Here is a 22821-nt window from a genome sequence, read left to right on the forward strand (position 1 = left end):
ATAATTTATTACCTGTTGCATTCTGCTAGTGGCAGGATTACATCTGACACTGCCTAAAAGGAGGAATAAGGAGCTGCCACATGAGTAGGATATCACACACATTACTGAGTGTCCTAAAGCTGCAGCTCTAAGAAGCAACTTGTCCTGAGTGAGGGTGAGGGGAAGGAGGAACAAATGCAGAAGACATTAATTTGCTTTCTGTGAACATGAGGATTTTTCTCCGTGGCAGCAGTGAGATCAAGGCTATATTTTGCACTGAGTTATATCCCTTTTTGGATGGTGATACCAATACTGCTTCTTCCATATGCTGCAGAATTCTGCCCTTCTCCAGACTTTGCTAAGGACATAACCAGATAGCTTTGCCAAACCCGCCGGGCATCAAATGCCTCAAGTGAGGCAGCACAATTTTAAAACCTAACTTCTTCAACATTGCCATCCTTCAAAATGCCCATGGAGGGTTAATGCTGTGAGAAAGCTGAGACTGTAACTTTCCCACTAAAGGAGGAGGGGGGAAGAAGAGCTGAACTTTATGTTTGCTGCCGGTCCTTGAGCCTGGCTTAAACGGCTCATCCCGCTTTATCTCTGCCTGCGTGCAGCAGCACGGGGACTGGCCAGGCTGCCAGCACCACCGGGCAAGCAGCAAGTTGCTGACGTGCCATCAATGCCATCACCTCTCTGAACTCCCCCACTGGCTTGTCTGCAAGAGTCCACTCTCTTCTTCCCACGATTTGGAGAATCTGTTTCAGATTAAAATAAATTCCACCAATGTTGCCACTAGCAAAGCAAGAAGATTTGTTTACTGGCACAACATGGATTGTCAATTTAGAATTGTTCGCATTTCAAGTAAACTGGTTTTATGGGGAGAGGTTGCTCATATCCCTGAAGGAAGACAGCATCTTCCCTTCTCCTCGTTGCTTGAGGGGAACGATCTGGCGAGTCACTAAATCACCTCATGTGGGATCCAGTGTTTTGTCATGTAGGTCTGTCCACACGCACTGCTGGTTACTACTGACTTCGATTCATTTTAATTATAATTTATGGTCATTCAGTTTGCATCAAGGAAAAATGCTGATGTGTGAAGCTCTGGCGTGCAGGGCAGGGGGAGCTGCGGGGTGACAGCTACAGGTGGGATTATTTACCCACAGCACAGGTAATGTGTGTATGGAAGAAATCAGCAGCCTCAGTCAACACCAACACATGCCTGGGGCATGTTACACACACCAGGATCACCCACTGAGAGGTATAAATGGGAGTCGGGCAGCAATTTACCTGTCTTTCCTAGGTATCTACTTTAGGAAGACTGAAATCACACACAGAACTCTCTGTTCCTGTTCCCTGATTACAAAATGAGCTTAAAACACCAAGAGCAAACAACGGTACTGTTTTCTGACCAACTGGATCCCATCTGTCCCGGTTTAGGTGAGAGCTGGCCAGGTAACTGTTCTTTACATCTTTAAAATAATTCCTTTGGCCTCTGCACACCCTTAGTCCTTAAAGCCAAAGCAAAGATCATCCAGCTCACAAACCCTCTCAAAATCTTTTGAAAACTGGATGTGCTTACATTTATCTCCGCTTGTACCCACTAAGGGAATAGTCCCCTGTCGATCTGAACTCATGACAGCCATGTCCCTACTATGTGCAATCTATTTCTTTATCGAAGAGCCTCCGATCAACAACATAAAACCTTCTACACGTCAAACTCTAACACTCTTCTAATAGCAATTCCTGTAGCTGTTCCTAATCCAAGACCTTCCAGCAGCAGAAAATTACTGTGTATTAAAAACACATGTAAATCTTTGGTACATTATGTCCAAAAATGCTGAGAACAACAAACATTCGCATTTGACCAGTAGCCACCAATTTTGTTACAAATATTTATATAGAAAAAAAAAAGGCACAAAATCTGTGTTTACTGCACAGCAAAGCACTCCAAATTAAGGATTATTTAAATGTGTATTTGTTAGCTGGAAATCTGTGCTTGAAGTGACAAATCCTGGGTTTACCTATACACAGACAGTTTGATTCTCCTGAACTGAGTTCAAGGACTCTACATCTTTGCTAGCAGCAAAGAGGAGCTTATGGGCCATTCCCAATCTTGGCCATGTATATGCACTAAAGGCTCCCAGTTGTACACGTATTAAGTCAAAATGTGATTGTACAGTGCCAGCTTTACCCAACCTCATTAACTGGCTTTACGTTATGTTTACACCACACTGCTTCAGAGCAGACCAGAAGGTCTTCATTGGCAGGACCATATCCTTTTGATATTTTCATGAGGTCCTTATGCATTAAAATTAAATGTGGACACAAATAATGATTCAGAACACAAAGGGAGTCGGAGCCAAGAGACGCTTCCCAGCTTGCCTATTTTCCATGTGCGTGGCATGGCCTGGCTGCTGGAGTAAGCTTCTGGGGTGAACATGGCTCCTTGGGATCCTGTTCCCTCTGGTTCGTGCCATGAGCTCTCCCTCAGGCCAGGGACCCTGCACTTGACCCAGGAATTCTGGGAGAAGGTACCAGCTCCACTTTCCCCTCCCTTGCCACAGGACACAAGGAAAAAGCCTGAGGACCCAGCTCCTGACTCTGGCTTTGGAAAGGAGCTGGAGATTGATCAGTGGAATGGCAGGAGATGGGCACTGGCCCAACAACACAGAATCACGAATAAATCCTTACCGATTACTGTGGGCTTTGTTGGTTTCTCTCCTTGTTTCTCAGCCTGATGGCAAGACACAGAACTTCATAAATTTGTGTTGTTTTGGGTTTGATTTCCAGGATCCCGAAGGTGCAAGAGACTTTGGGGGCAGATATAATCCATCATCAACCAAATAAACACCTAGGGAGAGTGAAGGTTAGAGGTCAACACACAGACGGGCAACTTTTCCCTCCACCATCAACGATTCTCTTTTCATCTCTAGGATCTTTCCTACATCAAGGCACTTCGGCAGATCCCAGCTTTACTCCCCCAAGTAATCGGTATAGGTGGATGCTAAGGCAAGGAGGGAAGCAGTGAGTCCTCGAGGGACACGGATGTGCCTGCAGTCATAGCCAGGGTGGCCTGGGCAATAGCCTAGAGAACGAGCTGAATCAAGAATTTAGACACCGATGCATATAAAATTAATGGGGAAGGGAATATTTTTTTTAACTCTTCATTTATACCCACAGAGTACCTTCACATGAATGGGTGTCCCCTCAATACTGTTCCCAAGAAACAGCCAAGCGAACTCAGCCCCTTGGAAAGAGAGGGGAGAACACTGATGAACATCTATCTCATATAGGGACAGGCTAAAAAATTAAATCTTTTTCCAATGGAGCAAACAATGAACTGTAAAGAACATAAAAATAACCTGTGGATGATCAAACCTGGAATATTTCACATTATATGTAAGAAGACAAGGTTTGCTAAAGGATTTAACCTTTCCTCAGTACCCTGTCCTACCTACTCAGTTTCTCTGATTCCTTTGGATTTCATAATCCTGATGATTTCCTATTTTGGATGCGAACGAAGAAGTAATAGTCACTTAGGGGAAAATGTATCAAACGTAGGAGAGGATCTTTTTTCACTTCTGCTGCTTAATAACTTTAGGAATGTGGGTCAAACTATTTCTTTCTCTACTTCTGTTACCTTAGTGACACATGGAGGTTGTAGAGAGCTCCAGTCACCATGTTCCCCAGAATCTTTTTAAATTATATGACCTTAAGGCAAGCTTTTTGGGGACACCCCGAAAACAGCATTGTATACTGCCTGGTATGGGAATAGGTCATGTGCTGAAAAGGTTTTTGAGACCCTCAAGCCAAAAGAATCCCACAAATCTGAGGCATCACCACTCACTCATCCTTCCTAACTCAGTGGCTGGTGTGGAGTTTGGCCCATTGTAATTTAATACCTCGTCCAGAGAAAGCCCTTGAGCATCCAAAGAGCAGCACGTATGAAGGAAAGAGGCAGTGGGAACTTGCAGGAAGGCAGCAAAAGAGAAAAAAATCTGGTGCCTCTTAAAGACAGCAAAAGAGCTTGTCTTCAAGGAGGGGGCAGAAAGTATCCCAGAGGTACTAATGCTGGCACACCAGGCACCTAAGGGTCCTGAGCAGGATGAGAGGAAGCCATGGGCTGCCTCCCTTCTGCAAGGGGCAGGCAAGGCAGAGCCAGATGGAAAGAGAGTCTCTTAAAAGCACGCCTAAAGATTAAGCACATAGGATTTAATCCCACCCTAGTAAGAAACAGCTTCCTCTCTCTCTCTCCTTTGTATCATTCTGTAGAGAGCTTTCTCTATCACAAATACTTAATCCTCAGTATCTTCTAGCTAAGAGGATGCTGTTTGGGTCAAGGAAGAGCTCAAATTAAACCCAGCTCCCAGTGGCAGCTGAGCCCTGCTACAGAAGAACTGCATCCACTGTACACCTCTGCTCAGCATAACCCCAGACCCCCCTGAGCAAACCCTGCCACTGGGCACGAGCACCTTTACCCCCACCCCAGCCAGCTGTGGCCCATCTGCACCCACTGCCCATCCCACACACTTGTAGATAAAAAAGGAACTGCTCTGGTCTTCCTCCTCCCCACAAATCTTTATTAGCAGTGACAGAGCGGGGGGGCATTTGCCCTCAGAGCAAAATTTACAGTTTCTGAGTAATTCGGTAATTCTTGGTCTGATCCATGAGAAAAAAAGTCTGGCCAAGTCCTTCCATGGTGGCAACAAGATGTTAATGAAAGAATTATATTAACACTTCTTGGGTTGTCTCGTTTATTTATACTAGAGGCTGATGATAGACGCAATTACAGTAGATTAACTTTGGCATAACTTCAGCATGAAAACAACATACCAAGGCCAAATTTTATTCCAAGTATAATATATCTATAGCCCTGTCTGCTTTTCTATTTATTTTGTTTGGACTGGCAAACTTTAATTCAAAGAACGTAATTAAAACGTGGCTGGCCACTAAGTTTTTTCAAGACTACATTATTCATTTGAAGGGAAAGTAAGTTTACTTCTCATTGCATTTGAGTATGAAGGTTAATTTTCTTTGAGCTAACGGAGTTTGGTTTTAACTTGATTTCTATGCATTTGGGGCAACCAGCACAGCTGTGAAAACATAATTGCTCTTAGAAATTTAGGGCTGCTCATCCTCATTTTCGAAATTGCTCGCTCTTTTGTGTGCTTTCCTAATTTCAGCTCTCTGAAGCGGCCGCTGATTAGCTACCACAGGTGCAATCCTTGTGGACTGTTTGCTACCTCCAACTCAAACACTTCCAACTACATTCTGCATCACAGAAAATAGCCTCATTACAGACAAAAAGCTGATTCGTTAAAATAGCAAAGGGGGGCAGCAAGAGAAGCGGGGGAGTTATTTGCCCCATCAAAGTGAAGGGGAAATTCACTCTTAGCATCCACGGGGAGAGGGCTGCCCCAGGGAGATGCAGAGGACACGCAGCTCCGTGCACCAGGGGTGTCAGATGGCAGGAGCAAAAGAATGGCATAAACCTGTTATTTATGACCCATGAACATAACAAATAAATGTACAGCAGTGGCGCCCGCAGGACCCCACCTCTGCACAGCCTCTCTGGACAGAGGTTTTTCTCTACAAATACAGAGAGATGAATCAAAGTCCCAGTGTGGGTTCCAAAGCCTTAGGGGGTGCACCGATGAAGCACAGGGCACTGTCCAGAGTTGTGTCTGTAACAAGCACATAAATCATCCCTAACAACCCCCTCCGCCGGCCAGCACGTGTGAGGGGACAGCGAGCCTGGCCCACGCTCGCGGTGGCTGCTCGAAACGCTTCGGGTTGCAGCGAGCACAAACAGCTCTTTCACACGTCTCAGCAGATGTTACTCATTTTCGCCTCATCTGACTTTGAGATTTGGCTCCATTCTTTCCCTGCTCCCAAAGCCCAGCAGTTGTCCTAGAAACTTCTCCCAGTTCATCCATGGGCAACAGACTACCCAGGCTCCACCCCTCCAGTTTCTCATCCAGATTGCTTCTGTGTTCCCCACTGAAACTCGACTCATCTACTGGCCATTTCCGCTGCTCCGCTGCATGTGATGTTATTCATCAAGGTGCCTGTCCCTTCTGCACAGCGACTAGCACTCCAAAATACCTAAGGACATTTGCAAAATTTGGATGGAGAATAGGAGCAGCAAGCAGGACCAGATGTTCAGTGAGAAAGGCTAATGATGCACCTCTAACACAGCATTCAGCTCTGGACCACACGAGGCTTCAGAGCAGCTGAAGAGCAGTGGGGATGATGCATCTCATCCTGGGGTAGAGATACACAGGGGCAGAAATTACTTCCAAAAATGCAGAAATAACTCACTTGATTTGGGTGGGTTTGCCTGCGTATAGATGCACTCGCAGAGTTTAAGTTTGTAGAGGGTATCAGCGTGTTGTGACCAGAGAGCCCACTGGAGCACAAGCCTTCAGGGTGTTTAGGCCCGTTGGAAGGCCTTTTTTTATAGACAAAAACCTGCAGTGTTTTGCTCCCAGTTCTATCTATTGTGTTTTTCTCCCATTTCTGTCTCCTGCATAGTTCCCTAACCTGTATGAAAATCAAAACATCTTCTGCACAGCCCTGGCAGCATGTTTAACGTTCTGCTTTGACTGAACAGTCATACCAGTGATCAGAAGTCTGTAATTCACTTAACTTCCCATAAACTATCTTTAATTTATTCTATGGATCGCAGAAGAAACTAAAAAGCCTCAACAGAGGCTTCAATTTTTAGCTGTGTCAATAATTGCAGCTGTATTGCACTTTGTAAAGGAAAAACATAATATGACCAAGTTCTTAGAAACAGATTGCTGACAATACCTGTGTATGTGGTCTTGCTCAAACCTATGTACCAGTTGTACATTGTAAGACACAGAAGTCACTAACCAATCTGTAACTCAAGAGGAATAACATTTCCTATGGATTCTGCTTGTTATATTAAGCACACAGATCACCCGAAGTCGCTTGTCACCACCAGCAGGAATTGACCTAAAATCCATCATCAGTGCTACGTCTGGGAGCCCAGTGCCAGCGGGAAAAGGTTTGATCCCTCTGAGGTTCAGGGAACACGTGTTCGCCTATCTTGGTTCTTGGACCCCCCTGTGATCCTCACCAGCAAAGTGGAGGGGACCTTCCCAGCCCACAATGTCTAAAGCACATCACAAGAAAGGAGGAAGCCCTCCATACAAAGTGTGTGTTTTACTCCAGTTCCACATTCACCACGAGTGAGCTTAGGAAAACCTTGGGCAGTTAAGTACTAATACAGAAGCAATCACCACCAACAGTTAATCAATATATAACTCAAGTTTCCCGCAGCATTTTCATACGGATGAAGCAGCTTACAAAGTCACTCCTTGTGATTTACTACGCACTCGTATGAATGAGAAAAACATAAATCAAGAATAGCTTCAGGTAATCAAACCTCAGCCATCAGGACTGAAAGCTGACATCCAACCAGTGATTTGTTTTTCTCTGGGAAGAGATTTGTGGTGCTCCTCGCCACAAGAAATGTGCCCATCAATTACTGGATTTATGAACATGCCTCCACGCTGTCAGAAACCCCGCAGCCACCAGCTGAGGGATGGCACACACAACTTTCCTCCATGCTTCAACAAGAAAGACACCAAGCACTACCTTGAGGCTATCATTTAAAGAAAAGAAACCTTTTGCAAGCAGTGTAGTAGATGTTGGCCATGCTGTGTCCGCTCCCGTCACAAGCCCAGCAATTACGGATGCAGGGAGATGAAAAGAGCCATATACAAGAAAGTTCAGGAAACCGCTGTGTGTAAACACAACTTCTCTGCTCCAAGAACCCCAGTTTTTGATGACAACTCTCAGCTCAACTGTTGCCCATCGTATCCTGTCATATTAAGGCACCAAGGTGCACTTTTCTGCGATCGCGCTTGCTGCCGTCCCCGCGGGTGCCGTGCAGGCAGCTGCAGCTGAGCACAAGGAAACGCCAGCGGTGGAGCTGGTTTCCAAATGAAATGAATTAAAAGGCAATGATTTCCCCAAACAGAGGCTGGGGGGAATCGTCAGAAACAAATTAAAATCAAAACAACTTTTCAGCAGGAAACAATAGAACAGATGTAAAAATATTTATTACTGGAAACTGCTAAACATGCCAATTAATTTTGAAGGGACTTAAATGGATTAAGCCCATTTTTACTGGAAAATATGAAGGAGTCATGAATCACAGCAATACCTTCAGCAACGTAGATCTGTTTTCCTGGAAGACCTTTCAGAAATCGAAGAACAAAAAGTCTGAGAAGTCCCAAACTGGAAAATAATCTTTCTGTTACATTAATAGCATCAATGCTCCCATTGCTATCCCTACAAACATTAGGAGGAGGCAAAAATCAAACTGCAATTTCCATACACCAAGTCGGTCATTTTGATCTGAACCACAACCGCACTGGGGCCAAAATTAGCCACGTAAGCATTTTGTGATTCTCTAAGCAGAGAAATAGTTTTAAGTTCATTCAGATGCTGGAAGCTGTACAGATAATTAAATGCTTAGATAGACAGGGTGTAGCCCATCCCTGTGACCATATAGAAGAAGTATTATTAAAAACAGGAAATAAGTATGCATCTTTATTTGTTTGTTTTGACACAAGAACATGGAACTCCTTTCGCACAAAAATGTATAATGTTTAAAATTTGTTCATCCTACATTAGGATCTAAAGTAAACCACGACCAAAACCATATAATTTTAGGAGCCCAGAGGGTGACTTTTTTAACCATTTTTACATACTTGCTTAGAAGAACCTTTATCCGGATTTACTCCTGCCAGTATGCAGAAAAAGAATTGAGAAATGCCTTTCTGGTAAGACTAGGAAATCAATTTAATTTCTCTCAAAAGAATTTAAAAGTGCTTCCCAGCACTGAAATTTTCCCATTCTAAATGTTGCTTTTGCAAAAGGGACATTTTCTTTCTTTTCTATCCAGAAAGAATCTGCTCAGCTCCACTTATCATCATTGCTTTTCCTTCCTTTCATGTTTTATATTTTCTTATCAAAATTTCGTGTTCCTCCCCAAATACTACTATGTTTAGAGAGGTTGTAAGGAGGTACTAATAAAATCGTGGTTATTTAAAGAGAACAAGATAAAAATGACACACACGCTTGCACAAATAGAAAGCAGCTGGAAGAATACTAACAATGTCGGGGTTATGTGTAAACTCCATTTTCCTCTCAAAAACTATGGAAACAGAAAAAGAACCAAGAAAAATTCGCTGTTTGCTTAAGTGGAGACTTACTGCTGCTGATTCTGAGCACAGCTCGTGCGAGAGACAAATCGCTTTACGTTTCCACGCTTCGCTATTCTGATCTCAGCAGTGAACTTTCATTCTGGTTTCCTCCCTAATAGATTAAATGTATTTTCTTTGGCAGATTCATTGCAATTGTGAAAATATTTTTGTCGCTAAATGTGAGCAGGTTTTCTTTTTCCACAAAGTGACCTAAACCCCTGAGATTCTGACCCGTTTACACACACCGAACATCTCATCTACCACTTCTTCTTGTTCAGCGGGAGCTTTGGCTCTGTGAGGAACCTTTTTCAACAACAGCATGGTGTGGTTTGAGGTCTCCCTGCAGGTTTCTTCAGCAGGTAATGGGGAGACAAAGCCACCTCCAAATCCCAATGCATGGACATGTAGAATATTTAGGGTTTATATGTTCATATTTCAAAACTATTGCAATGAACTTCTTCATCTGCCACTTAAATCTTAGCTCCTGGCTCACCTGCAACCCACAGAAAATAGTCATTCTTGAAGTTTCCTACCTTGATTGGTTTTTTTGCAGGGGGAGTTGAACCCTCAGCATGAGCACGTTGACCCAGGTGATGGAGAGCACCACCTAATCACAGAATAAAACTCAACTGTTCTCCTAAATCCTACCTTTGTCCTGAAATTCAGTGTAAACGTATCAAGGCAAGGGAAAGTGGGAAGACTCAGAAGTGCAGATCTGGAATTCAGATTGTCCTGACTGCTCTGCCTGTGCCCACGACGCTTGGGGAGAGGGCAGAGTGTTTTATTGCCCACAGAACAATTTATGAAAGGAGGGTGGTTGTACAGGAAACGTCTCAAGGTGAAAACAGCAAGTAGTGATGGCTGGGGAATAAAAATAAATCAGGTTCATGAGGGGAGAACTGAGGCAAGGTGTGTTTGCTTTAAACACAGCTGCAAAAATATATTGTTCAGAAATTGCCTTAGTGACACAGCCCAAGACAGTGCCTGAAAAATCAATACCAGGAACGAGTGAATTTGCATTATTATCCTCTATTTTGCCTTGCTAAGATTTATTGGCTGATAAGTGGATCGTGCAAGTAGGTATAAAGCCATAACAAGATTATGTGTGAATGATAAGGAGGTTATAGTTTGTAAGGAAGGACAACACAGCCCAGGAGAAGGCTCTGGTGATTCATGGCACGAGGGCTCTGCAATGCTTTACACAGCGCTTGGCAGTGGGACAAAACACAAAAGCCGGGTGAGGTTGTGTTAGAGAGATGAAAATAGAATAGCATGGGGCCAGTTTCACTCAACTTGCAACTGAGCGACAATAAATTACACCTGTCAGCATCCACCAGGGCCGAGGACCAGCACATCCCCCCTGACCCTCGGTAGGTTTTCCCTTGGGCCGATGCCTGCCCACAGCCCCACAAACGAGAGCTGCAGCCGCTGTGTTTCATGGGGCAGTCGCACAGTGCACGGAAATCCTGTATGCCAAGAGACGAAAAGGATGTTTATTGGGGCTATTGCATTAATTATGCAAATTTCACCCTGCTCAAATTATTCAAAGCCTTAAAAATCCACAATGGAATATTGAAAAGAACCAGTCATGTGATTTTTGTCCCCACAAGTCCATGGCACAGGATCCAGGAACACTTCCCAGCCCTGGATGGGGATGTGTCACCTTTGCCTCGCTGTCCCTGTGCACCTTTTTTCCCACTGGGAAAGAAACCCAGGCACGTGGGCTGGAAAGGAGCTGTGACACCTGCATCTATACATATATGTATGTTTAATATTAAAGTATTGAGAGTCTGTCTTGTGAAACAAACGTTTAGTTGCTCTACTACCAGGAAGGTTCAATTCTGAGTAATTAAATTGAATATTTTATATATATATATATATATATGTATGTTTACAGTCTTTGTTTAATGTCATTAACACTCTATCTCTTTCTGGAAGGTAATTTGCACTGCTAATGTACAGCGAGAGAAAGCAAGACAAGAGGACGGTATGTGATTTCCATGCTGAGCCTGAGCCGGGAGCTGGGGATGCGAGGCTGTGCCCCAGGCTGTGCCCTGAGCTGGGTTTGCCCCAGGGCTCTGTGCTCTTGAGCATCCTGTGGGCTGGAGACAGCCCCGGGAGCTTCAGGAACCTGACAGTGACAGGATGGAGACGAGCAAACAAAGATGCCATGGACACCACCCTGGAAATAGAAAGAGAAAATATTTCTGTAGGGGCAAGAAAGCATAAATGAACATAGAAAAAGTCCATGGGGGGGTTTTAGCCCTTGCAGCCCCCATCTCTCTAAAGGAAGGCTCCAGGCAGGGCCACAGGCTGTATTTCAAACTCCTGCAAAGGTGACTACCTGCATGCGTAGCGCAGTGGTGTCAAACAGTGATTTCAGACCTTCCCTGTCTCCCTCATGCCATGGAAAAAATATCAGCCAGACACAGGTGCCCAGCGCTGCCACTTGCAACTCATCAGAAATGGTCTGTATGATGTAAGCTCCCTGTTAAATTCAGCTGGAAATAGCTATCAGCTTTAAACATTTATTGTGGGAGAAGAGAGAGATAGCGTACTCACATAACTTTGTTTCTGTAACAACACGGCTACAATTGCTCACTTTATCAGATTACGATCACGTTGCCTCGGTGCAGCACGCCTTCATCATGCCACACATAATTGCACATTTAATCTGCTCAAGAAAGGCAAAATTTATGGAGGTATTTAACATCACTGACATCTGTCTTACTATATTATAAAGAGGTTTTTAATAAATCAAATTCTTCACTGTAAGGCACAAGTCTTAACATGAGAAACAAAAAAAAAAACAAGGAAAGGCATCTGCACGGACTCGGGCTGAATGTATATCAAACCCACAGGGTCCTGGGCAACAACAGCCAGAGCTATCAGCAACCTACCCATTGTCATAAATAATGTTGTGACAAAAACAAATAAAGAAAGAGATTTGTCAAGGTAATTTTCTTTCATGGGTCAAAGTCAGGGGTGATTTATAACGTGCGTCTTGAACAAATTAAGGAAAGACACAAGATTTGGCCACTGAGTTTGTTAAAACCATGCACTGAAAAGAACAAGAATATTCTGTAGCAGAGCTTCAGTTGATGGAGTTACGCTGACTTGTAAGTCCTGAGCACCTGATACATGGTTTATACTGCTCAAGGTATTCCACACATGATGTGCTATACTCTGTCAATCTTGTCAATCCCACATTCAGCAAAATCTGCCACGGAAATGAGAGGAGAAATTGCTATTTTTGCTTAGCCGGTTTCCATTGGGTTTCAAGCGAACAGAACTGCTCACGGTGACATTGGAGAGGTGGATATTTATATCTAAAAATGGAATTTGTTTTAATGCATCTTTTGGTTTAGTCCTCATCAGGACTGGTACCGAGTGATCTCCATGCCCATCACAAGCCAATATAGCTGGAAGTTCAGGTGGTGTGTTTTGGATATTGAAGCATTCAAGAGCAGAAAAGCTCTTGAACACTGCAAAGCAAGAGCTTGGCCTCGAGAGCACCTGGAGGACGCTTTTGAAGCATAAATACATTAAAATACAGAGTGGCAGCAAGGAGCTGGGCTCCCTGGGAGATTAAAGAGGTAGGGACTCCCCACCAGGGACTGCACACACACAGAAGCAGAACTGATTTCTGCCTCAGTCACTAGGATTGTTATAATTAGCACCGTGGTCATCTCTTTGCTTCTCTTCCCGTTTTGACTTTTCTCTATAAATGTTTGAACTACAGCCGCCTACTGACTTGCTTTTATTTTTAATGTTACAAATACCATCCAGGTTTGAACCACAGCAAACACGGCTGCACTGCAGAAAACATTTCCTCTTTTCCTTTTGAGGCTAAAGAAAACAAAGCAAAGAGCATTAAGCTAAACCTCTACCGGTTTCTTCTTTCCTTCCCCAAAATGACAGGGAATCCTTTAAATTTGGACCTAATATGCATCATGGCTACACTTGCTAGAGAAAGAGTGAATGCAAAATTCAGCTGCCCTGCCCTAGAAATTGTCTCCCAGCAGCACAAAACAGAAGATAAAGAATGGTAAAGATCAACTTGTCTTATCACGCTTTAGCTCCAGGTGGATTTGTGCACATATGCACAAATTATACCTTAAAACAACGGGTTGTTGACATTGAGAAAACAATTAGAGCACCTTTTTCTCTGTCTGGTCTCATCAGCCAGATTCCCATCTCTGTAACTCCAAGTGTAACACCAAACCAAATTACACAGGAGGCCAGGGAAGAAGTAAAGGGCTGAAATGGAAATCCCTGACATTAGTTATACTCAGTGGACAGAGGCAAGCCCAGAGGCATGTGAAAGTTAATATAAGAAGCTTCTGAAGTTACACTGGTGTGTTATATCTGCTGCTGCTGCGTCCAGAGTTTACAAAAGAAATAAAAGAGAAATTTCTGAGAAACTAAGCATAACTGGAAATACCCTTGAATATAATTATGGGGGTGAAGGGAAGGGGGGAAATGGTCACTTAGCTTGAACTAGACCAATTTAAGAGCTTTTCCAGGAAAATAGAAGGCTATCTTGTCCTAGACATACAAGTCAAACCGGTAATTACATTCTCGGCTGTTATACCTTCTTGGTTCTTTATCAGGGAGTGTAGCGGTAGGATGAGGGGGAATAGTTTTAAGCTGAAAGAGTGGAGATTTACATGAGATCTTAGGAAGAAATTTGTTACTGTGAGGGTGGGGAGGCCCTGGCCCAGGGTGCCCAGAGCAGTGGTGGCTGCCCCATCCCTGGAGGGGTTCAAGGCCGGGTTGGATGGGGCTTGGAGCAACAGGATCCACTGGGAGGTGTCCCTGCCCGTGGCTGTGAGAATGGAACTGGATGGGCTTTGAGGTCCATTCCAACCCAAACCATTCCATGATTCTATGATTCCGTATAACGCTTCTGACCAACTAGCATGGCCGTGGATACAAGATCAGCCAAGTGTTGTGGGAAAGGCAAACCTATCCTGGTTTTTTTTCACCTTTCTGCAGCCAGCCTTACCCAATAGCTTATCTGGGGATATTTTCATACTAAAGAAATTAGCACACTGGGTACAAGGTGGGTTTGTTTGGGTACAAATATGTCTAAAGTCTGCGTGGGCCGTTTCACATACTTACAAACTGTATTTACTATTCAGGAGCATTACAGGATTCAATTTTCACTTCCGGAGAGTGTTTCCCAGGCGACTTTCTTCCGCTGCCCTGCTCCAGTGAGGAACATCAAGAGCCGCTGCAGATCTTTGAAGAACCAGCCAATAATTTCAGCGTCTCCCTGGCAAAAACAGACCCTGCAAGGCAGTCCTCCCATCTGACAGCTTCAGAGCGAAGGGGTGGGCTGTGCGGGGAGCGGGGGCACAGCCGCATTCACAGCGGAACAGCCTTTCCCAAGCCAGGCAGCAAATGCAATTAGAGAGAACAGACTATCCCAAGTATAAGATATCAAAACAAAACATCATCAGACATTGGAAGTTGAGCATGCGGCAAAGCCGGGACTGTTTGGAGCTGGCCTCCTTTCTGCTGGCACCCACCGCTCACAGACACCGAGAGCAATGCTGTTTTAAAGCTTTTTCCTGTTGTTCTCTGCATTTGTGGGGAGTTTTGGTTTTGAAGTTTTAACTCCCTGATATTGAAGTGGAGGTATTCTCACACCGTGGCTCCTGTGTCAACAAAGTGCCATATCTATGGAAAGGTCACTATGGCAAGGGTTAAGAGGTGCTGCACGGCACAGCCAAAGTCAGTGGGAAGAGGAAAGAAAAGCCTACCAAGATGCCTGGAAGATAAACCATTGCCTAATCCAGCTGATATCAACAGCAAACATACGCAAAGCACCAGAGAAACAATTCTTAGTGAAGAGTTTGTGAAGGTGAAGGAGCTGCTCAGAGATGCCTCAGTCTTCGGAAACTATGACAGTAGCACAAAGGTAAATCATTCATCTTGGCCCCTGGCATCACTTCCCACTACCTGGCAGCTGGCTGAGATTTCAGACCAGGGGCTTGTACATCAGGGAAGGAGCAAAGTCAGACTCCTCTCACACAGAGAGGAGGTGGCTTCAGCAGCAGTACATGGCTGCAAAACCTTGAATCTTCACTCATGGGAGGCCAGTGCTGGCTGGAACCGATCACCAACCATTGATTTCTGGTGTCAAAAGGATAAGGCAACCACCGCTTCACACAAAAATATGGTGATTCATTTTTTGAGTCCCCAGTGCAAGACTTTTCACATTGATTTTCAGCTGGGGACAGGTTTGGTGGTTGCAGAGGCAGCCATGGGATTGTAGGAGATGTGCACAGCACAGCAACACCCCAGAGCTATGGAGCGGACACAGAGATCTACTTTAAAAGGAGAAGGAACAAAGTCACATCTGGCCTCCAGCGAAATGTGGGGAGCAGAGCTAGTGCTGATGATGAGGCTTTCTCTAAGGGCAAGTCGATTAAGACACGAAATGCCAGAGCCCACAACAAACCTGAAGTCCCAGAAAAGGTCCTTTTAAAGGCACGAGGACTGTGACTGCTGAAACGTTGAAAAGGAAGGATGGAGATCTTTTCTTCGATCTTGGCTGGGGGTATCTGCAATGCTGCTTTGTTAACAGCCCTGGAAAAGGAATTGTGCGCAGCTCAGCCTCTGCAAGATGTTGATATGGATCCGTTGAAGTAGCTCTTATGATGTGCCTGCAGTTAAGCTCTGATAACTCGAACCTCGAACCCTGCGGGAAGCTGCACTCTGACAGATGCCGCAGCTTTGCCTGGTTTCTGAAGAGAAGGGAAAATTTCCTAATTCACCATATGAAATAATCTGTAAAAATCATTGCCTTTGATTTCTCGTTTCTTTTTATTTTTCCATTGATCTCGTCACATTCTCTCATTGTCTCATCTTATAGAGCAAAGCAAGAGGACAGCTAATCTGTTTTCCCTCTGCCCTTCTTAATGCCTTCTTGATTGAAATTCACATTAACTCTTAGGTATCCTAATCTCAGAGAGCATCCATGAAGCCATATCTACTTCTATAAAATCCACTTCTCTTTCAAGCCGCTGAGGCCTGGGGTACCCAATTACACCGAGTTTCTCCAAAATCGTCCTGTGGACAGAGTGATGCTCTGACACAAGGGATGAACAGAAGGAGGAAAAGTCCTGCATACCCACGAGCCTCCCAGCTTCTTTCAACGGTGAGTTGCTGGCACGAAGCCAGCTCCATCCACAACAGGGACAACCTCAAGCACCAGCCCTCTCCCACAGCATTGGGCCTCCAGAGCACCACTTCTGCTTCCAAATCACTTTAGCAACAACTGCCTGCCTTTTCAGAAACAGCCAACTGCCAGGAGAGGCTGCCAAAGGCCTTTGGAAAGAATCACAAGCCGGACATATTTTCATTCCCGAGAGCGAAAGCAGCAAAGCCCTGAATTTGAGGGAGACACCTAAGGTGGCTTGCAGAGAGCAGAACTGCTGTGCCACCACTTTGCCAGTCCTGGTCTCAGTCCCGCAGCTGACGTACAGCCCCATGACATTGTTGTATTTGGTGTTTACGGATTTTATCAGCCCTGTCTTGTTGTCCAGCCATTGTCTCATTTAATTCCAACAAGAAAAAATAGCAGTTCTACGGCAATGTGCCATTCCCACATGATTTTTTCTGATTATTATCTAAAACCCCAAAAAGCTCACATCTACCTATTCAAGAATGTGACAAGGCAGTAAAGCAAAGCATGAGTTTTGTGTGCTTTGTCTATCCTTGTTGCAGGCATCATCGGGAGGGGATAACCCTGGGTGCAGAGAGAAAGGGGATACTACACCGTGGCACTTGCCATTTCCCTCCCTATCCTCACTCCTGTGATTATCCACAATCCTGGCCAAAACACCATGCGTTTAGGGAGTGATGGACTTCAGAGTATTCACTGGCAAACTGGGCTGTGGAGTGCGTGGCCTGGGTTTTTTGCAGTCCACCCAGACCACACATGAAGAAGACCGGGATGACGTGGAGAATTCACACCTGAGTATGCAGCCAGGTGGAAAACCTGCAGAAAGTGAGTAAATCCAACCCAAGAAGGGCTCCGAGCAATGAGGCACTCTCCACCAAGCCCTTACCAATCATACAGCTGCCAGGAGAGCTGCAAAGCCCAGGTACGCTGGGAGGAGGCAGGCTGCAGAGCCCTCCAGACTGGGGGAAGCGGAAGATACAGACAGAAGAAGCTTCACTACAGCCAGGCTTGGGCTCCACCAGCAGGAACGCTGCTTGATTTACTCACACAAACGTCCCCTGTTTTATCTGCAGAATGAACTGATTTTCTTAGGGAAACTAGGAATAACAACCATAATCTACAGACACAAGCGCTGTGGTAATTAAGCTTTTATCTGAGTAGATAAAATAATTAACATATTTATTACTCAAAAGAACAAACTCATTTTATGACTGATTGCTGCTTACTCACCTTTCATCAAATATTCAAAGTCTGCATTGTTAGGTCATTCATTTTATTTACTTTTGAAGATGTTACATGTGTTTCCTATCCCAAGGGAGGGGAAAATCAGCTTATTAAAAAAATCCCATCGTTACTAACACACAGCTCAGCAGGAAATGAACAGAGATGGGGAGCACCCATCCTGTCTGCAGCAGATAGGATTTCATTAGGCATGCATGGGCTTTTTGCACATTACAGAAAGCACTAAAGAGGTGGGAGAAACCCTGCAGAGCCACACAGGCCCCCAGAGATGCTGTGGCTTTGTGCCCAAGCCAGTCCTGGTGCCACCACATGCTTGGTCCTGACACTCCCATGCCCGCACGCACCCACTTGCAATCGCACCACGAGCACTCCTGCATGCTTCGCCTACCTGCCATGACAGGAGATGCTGTGAGATGATTGACTTCCATACTTAATCACTCTAAATTATGGGCATTTTTATCTCATGGCTTTAATTCTCAGTTCTGGGGAGTTTCATTGCTGTGGTTACTGGGCAAGTGCAAACAGCTCACAGGTACCCTGGAGCAAGCTTACAAAGAAACCTCCCAAACTCAGCAGAGAAGACCTTCTATTGAGCGCTGCTTTCACATAACCAGAGAGTTTTGGGGTGGATGGTTTTTAAACTTGAAGTCACAAGCCTCAGCAAAGAAGACAGAAGCCTGTGGTTCTTGCTTCCACAGCCCTCTGGCTCAGTAAGAGCTCATCTGAGACTGGGTTAGAAACTTATTCGGATGCTGATTTCATTTAGTCCCATTCTCTTGCAAAACTAAAACACCTTGTGGCTCGCTTTTCAATTTCCCTGGGCTTTTGAATGTGGATGGGTTGGCAGTGGAGCCACTTCTTTTCAGAGAAATGGCATTAACAGCAGAGAGAGAGGCTGCCTGTAGTTTAGTGCATACAGTAACACCCTATTCTAGTCCAAAAGCCTTTCATCTGAAAAGATAGCACCCACAGATTACCCAAAAATACCCCCACAGAAAAAGAGATGGGATGAGCAAATCAGGACAGCACAATTTGTTTCCAATTCTGGGACAATAAGGAAGGTTATCCATCCAACCTCCTCTATGTTGTTTAGCCAGCGTAATGTTCCAACTGTACATCTGGAGAGTAATGCAGCATCCATGTCCAAGTGCTCTTAGTCCAACATCAAGGATTAAAGAACAATCAGGAAGCGGAGAACACAATGAGAAGGACAGCGTCGGTGCCATCCCCACCCCTGTCCCAAGCAGCTCTCACCCCACTCAACACCACGGAGACTTCTCAGAGCCTTGGCCGGTTCCGTCAGGAATGTGACTGAGTCAGATCAAACAAATTGCCTTTCTTTCCTTCACATTATTCCATCAAGGCTATAGCAAGCGTCAGGGTGGACAGCAAAAAAAGCCATCCAACCTGCTGTATATGATTAAGCACAAAATAAATACCTACAACCCTTCTCATCTTAGATGCCTATTAAGAAAATTGTATAAAGTGTAAACTGTACTCACACATGAAAACCAATGATAAGTTGCAGCACGCAAGGAAATGAGTCAGTAGGAAATTAAACACAACTTACTACTTTCTCAATGTAAAAAGCTACAGGCAGGATTAATCCTTTTGTGCATTTCTGAAGGTGATTCTCAGATCACCTACACAAAGAGCCAGTTCTCCCTTTTGCCATGTTGTTGCAGCCCTTTTTAATGATTCATGACAGAAAGCTTCAAAGAGCTCCAAGCCACAACCACAGTCCCGGATCCAACCTACTCATCAAAAAATCCTTTTTGGTGAATAATTTAGGTCTATGAAGAGCGCTGCCTTAAAACTATTCCCAAGAGGAGGAGCAGCATCTAGAATCTAATCTCATCATGGAAATAAAAATAAAAAGAAAATATCAAAAGAAAGCAGTGACTGCCACAACAATACAAGCCTTATTTTGCAGAATTCATCCATTATGAAACTCCACAGAAAAGAACACAGCTGTTTTCCCTGAAATATGTTTCATGTTTCCAGTGACCAAAGCTTTGACTTTAAACTTGTGATAGACAAACACACGCAAGGATGACACAACTACCGTTCAGGGCTATTGAGGAAAGAAAAAGGCCATTTAAAACCAAAGGTGAAAATACGGACTTGACCCCAGCCTGTAGCACATCCTCTGCTGACTAAGGACAACACCGCGGGACGAAGCTTGCGACACCCTCCTGAAGTCTGAGGCAATTCTCCCCTCATGTCAAGCCTGAGATTGAGTTTTATATTTGTTCTGTTGCAACGGCTGAGGGCTCTGCGCTGCAGGAGGCTCCCACCATCTCTCCCCCTAACACCATGTCTGGTTACACCACCAAAAAAGGCACTAAAACTGAAGTGTGGCACCCAAGAAACTAAAGATGCATACAACATACATCACATCAGTGCACCCCCACCTTAATGCTGAATTTTTTAGTGAGCATTTATGTCTAATTCTTCTCCTAAATTCCTGACATGATACGCAAGGATTATGTCACGTCAGTTCAAACGCCTTACAGGCTGATTGGGGTACTCTAATATGTTAAACTCAGATGAGCTGTACTCATCAGTTTGCCTCAACAGCAATAACGAGCTTCAGTTTCATGGCCATTTTACAAAGACTTCTCACGATGACTGGCATCTTCATCTCCCTTGTATGAAACGCTACAGCATTTTGAAGGAGAGAGAACACAAATTGTAGTTCATCCTGCATTCAAAATACTCGGTATAACCAAAACCAGCAATACTGAAATATTTCTAATCATGATAACAGCTATAATAGTATTTCTTCTGCTCCCTGGGATGCAAAGAAATAGCTAAGGGGCACTTTCTGTGTGGTAAATCAGGACATTTTGTGCACCCTCAGTGGGAGGAAATCCTCTCCCAAGGGCTGGTCAGGCCACAGACCTCATTCAAATCCTGTTTCAGCACAAAGACACAAGTGCCCGTGCCCTGGCAGACCCCAGAGCACATCTGGAGTCTTCCCTTTTTCACAATAACACTACTAATTTGGGGGTGAGATGCTCTGTTCCAATAGCTGCTGCTTCAAAGGGCCTCCAGGATGGCAAGCGTGTCTCGGTGATTTGTCTCCATGTCTTAAGAGTGCAAATGTTTTGCTCCAGCTCAGCTACAGATTGTGCTCAGCATGAAACATCTCTACTTCGCAGTGGACAAATTTGATGAAGATCTTGCTTCAAACGGTAATCTCATAGCTAACCTCTTCTTCCTTATTTTAAGAGGAGGCAACCACTCATCCCTGCCCTCTGTGCTGCAAACCGCCCTCCTAGGGGTGTCAAAACACCGCTGCTCCCACCAGGTCTAACCCTCAGAGACAAAGCCAGGCTTTGGTTTGCCAAGGACCCTTACGCTGGGGCAGAGACCTGAAAAGAATAGTTAATGAGATGAAATGACAAACCTTTCACCAGTGACAATGCCCCTCTAATTAGCCAGACAAAGCAGGTGACACGCTATGTGACCAGGTATGGTTCTGCTCCCCTGGGAACAGGCACGGCTCTGTGAGCACTTCCCACCCGCAGAGCTGAGGACAACAGCTAGACCTCCATGACTACGCCCGACCTGAAACGCTCCTTTTGTGGGGGGCAAAACCTAAGCCCTGATTAATTACTACGTTCTTGGACAGCTTTGTGAGGGCTGAAATGGATGCTTCATGTGCTCAATCTGCAGCTCACCCACTGCAGCCCTTCCCAGTGGCATGAAATACTGGCTGCTTGCCGAAACACATTCGCTGAAGCTTAGCAGATCTACTAAAGATACCACTGGTGCAGAAAGCAGCGGCATATGCTGAACAGCTTGGCATTTGCTTGCACATCTCAACTTCTTTAAAGCCCTTGACATGGTCCCCCAAAGCATCCTTCTCTCTGAATTGGACAGACACAGATTTGATGGGTGGTCTGTTCAGTGGACAAGGAATTGGTTGGTTGTTCACACGCAGAGGGTAGTTGTCAATGGCTTGAGGTCCCAATGGAAACCAGTGATAAGTGGTGTCCCTCAGGAGTCTGTATTGGGACCAGTAGTGTTTAGTATTTTCATCAATGGCATAGACAGCAGGGTCAAGTGAACCCTTAGCAAGTTTGTGGACAACACCCAGCTGAGTGGGTCAGTTGACATGCCTGAGAGATAGAATGCCTTCCAGAGGGACAGCCCAGAAAGCCAACCACGCCCTGGGCTGCACCACAAGCAGCATGGCCAGCAGGTTGAGGGAGGTGATTCTACCCTTACGCTCCACCCTGGTGAGACCCCACCTGGAGCCCCATGTCCAGCCCTATGGTCCTCAGCACAGAAAAGACATGGACCTGTTGGAGTGGGTCCAGGGGAGGACCACAGAAATTATCCAAGAGCTGGAGCACCTCTCCTATGAAGAGGCTGAGACAGCTGGGGTTGTTCAGCTTGGAGAAGAGAAGGCCCCAGGGAGACCTTATTGCAGCCTTTCAGTACTTACCTGGGGGACTATAGGAAAGATGGGAACAAACTTTTTAGCAGGGGCTATCGCAATATGATAGGGAGTAAGGACTTGAAAGTAGATTTAGACAGGATACAAGGAAGAAATTTTTTAAGCTGAAGGTGGTGAAACACTGGCCCAGATTGCCCAGAGAAGCCATGGATGCCCCATCCCTGGAAACATTTAAGGCCAGGCTGGATGGGGCTCTGAGCAACCTGATGAGTTGAAGGCTTACTGCAGAAGGGTCAAACTAGATGACCTTTAAGGGTCCCTTCAAAACCAAACTAGCATTCTGCATCTAGATTATGAGGGTTTCCGTTTAGACAGACATTGGTGAATTTCCTTTCCCTCAAATCCTTTCCCAAAACTTCTTCCTCTTCTGTGATCATCATTTTGAGATAGGGCAGGTGACAGAGACAGTTATACAAAGCCACCAAAATCTGTCACACCAGGCAAGAGACACCTTTGAGTTCTAATTACTATCCAAGACAGCTCTTGGCATAAAGACACCAAACCACCCGGGCACATTGTAAGCAGTTTTGCTTACACACCCCAAATATGTCCATCTAAATTGGAATTAAAGCAGCACTTTGCTTATTTAATAGCTAATAAGCTTGGCTTTATCAATACAAATGTGTGTCATGCAAGAAGAGGGGACTCGCTTTTGGAAAGCTTAAGAATATCCTTCAATTTTTCCCCAGCAC

General features: G+C 44.9%; 1 protein-coding gene across 8 annotated transcripts in view; it reads right to left on the bottom strand.

The window, feature by feature from the left end:
- Nucleotides 1–22821, bottom strand: part of LOC128853645 (uncharacterized) — a 60150-nt gene that overhangs the window by 34272 nt on the left and 3057 nt on the right. For 7 of the 8 annotated variants that reach the window (XR_008452276.1, XR_008452277.1, XR_008452283.1 and 4 more), the window contains exon 2: nucleotides 2674–2833. The exons of the other annotated variant lie outside the window; for it this stretch is intronic. The gene's annotated coding sequence lies outside the window, so the exon portion shown is untranslated. The remainder of the gene's footprint in view (nucleotides 1–2673; nucleotides 2834–22821) is intronic. 8 annotated transcript variants of the gene reach the window in all.

The sequence above is a fragment of the Cuculus canorus genome, chromosome 14 (genome assembly GCF_017976375.1).
Source record: "Cuculus canorus isolate bCucCan1 chromosome 14, bCucCan1.pri, whole genome shotgun sequence".
Lineage (NCBI taxonomy): Eukaryota > Metazoa > Chordata > Aves > Cuculiformes > Cuculidae > Cuculus > Cuculus canorus.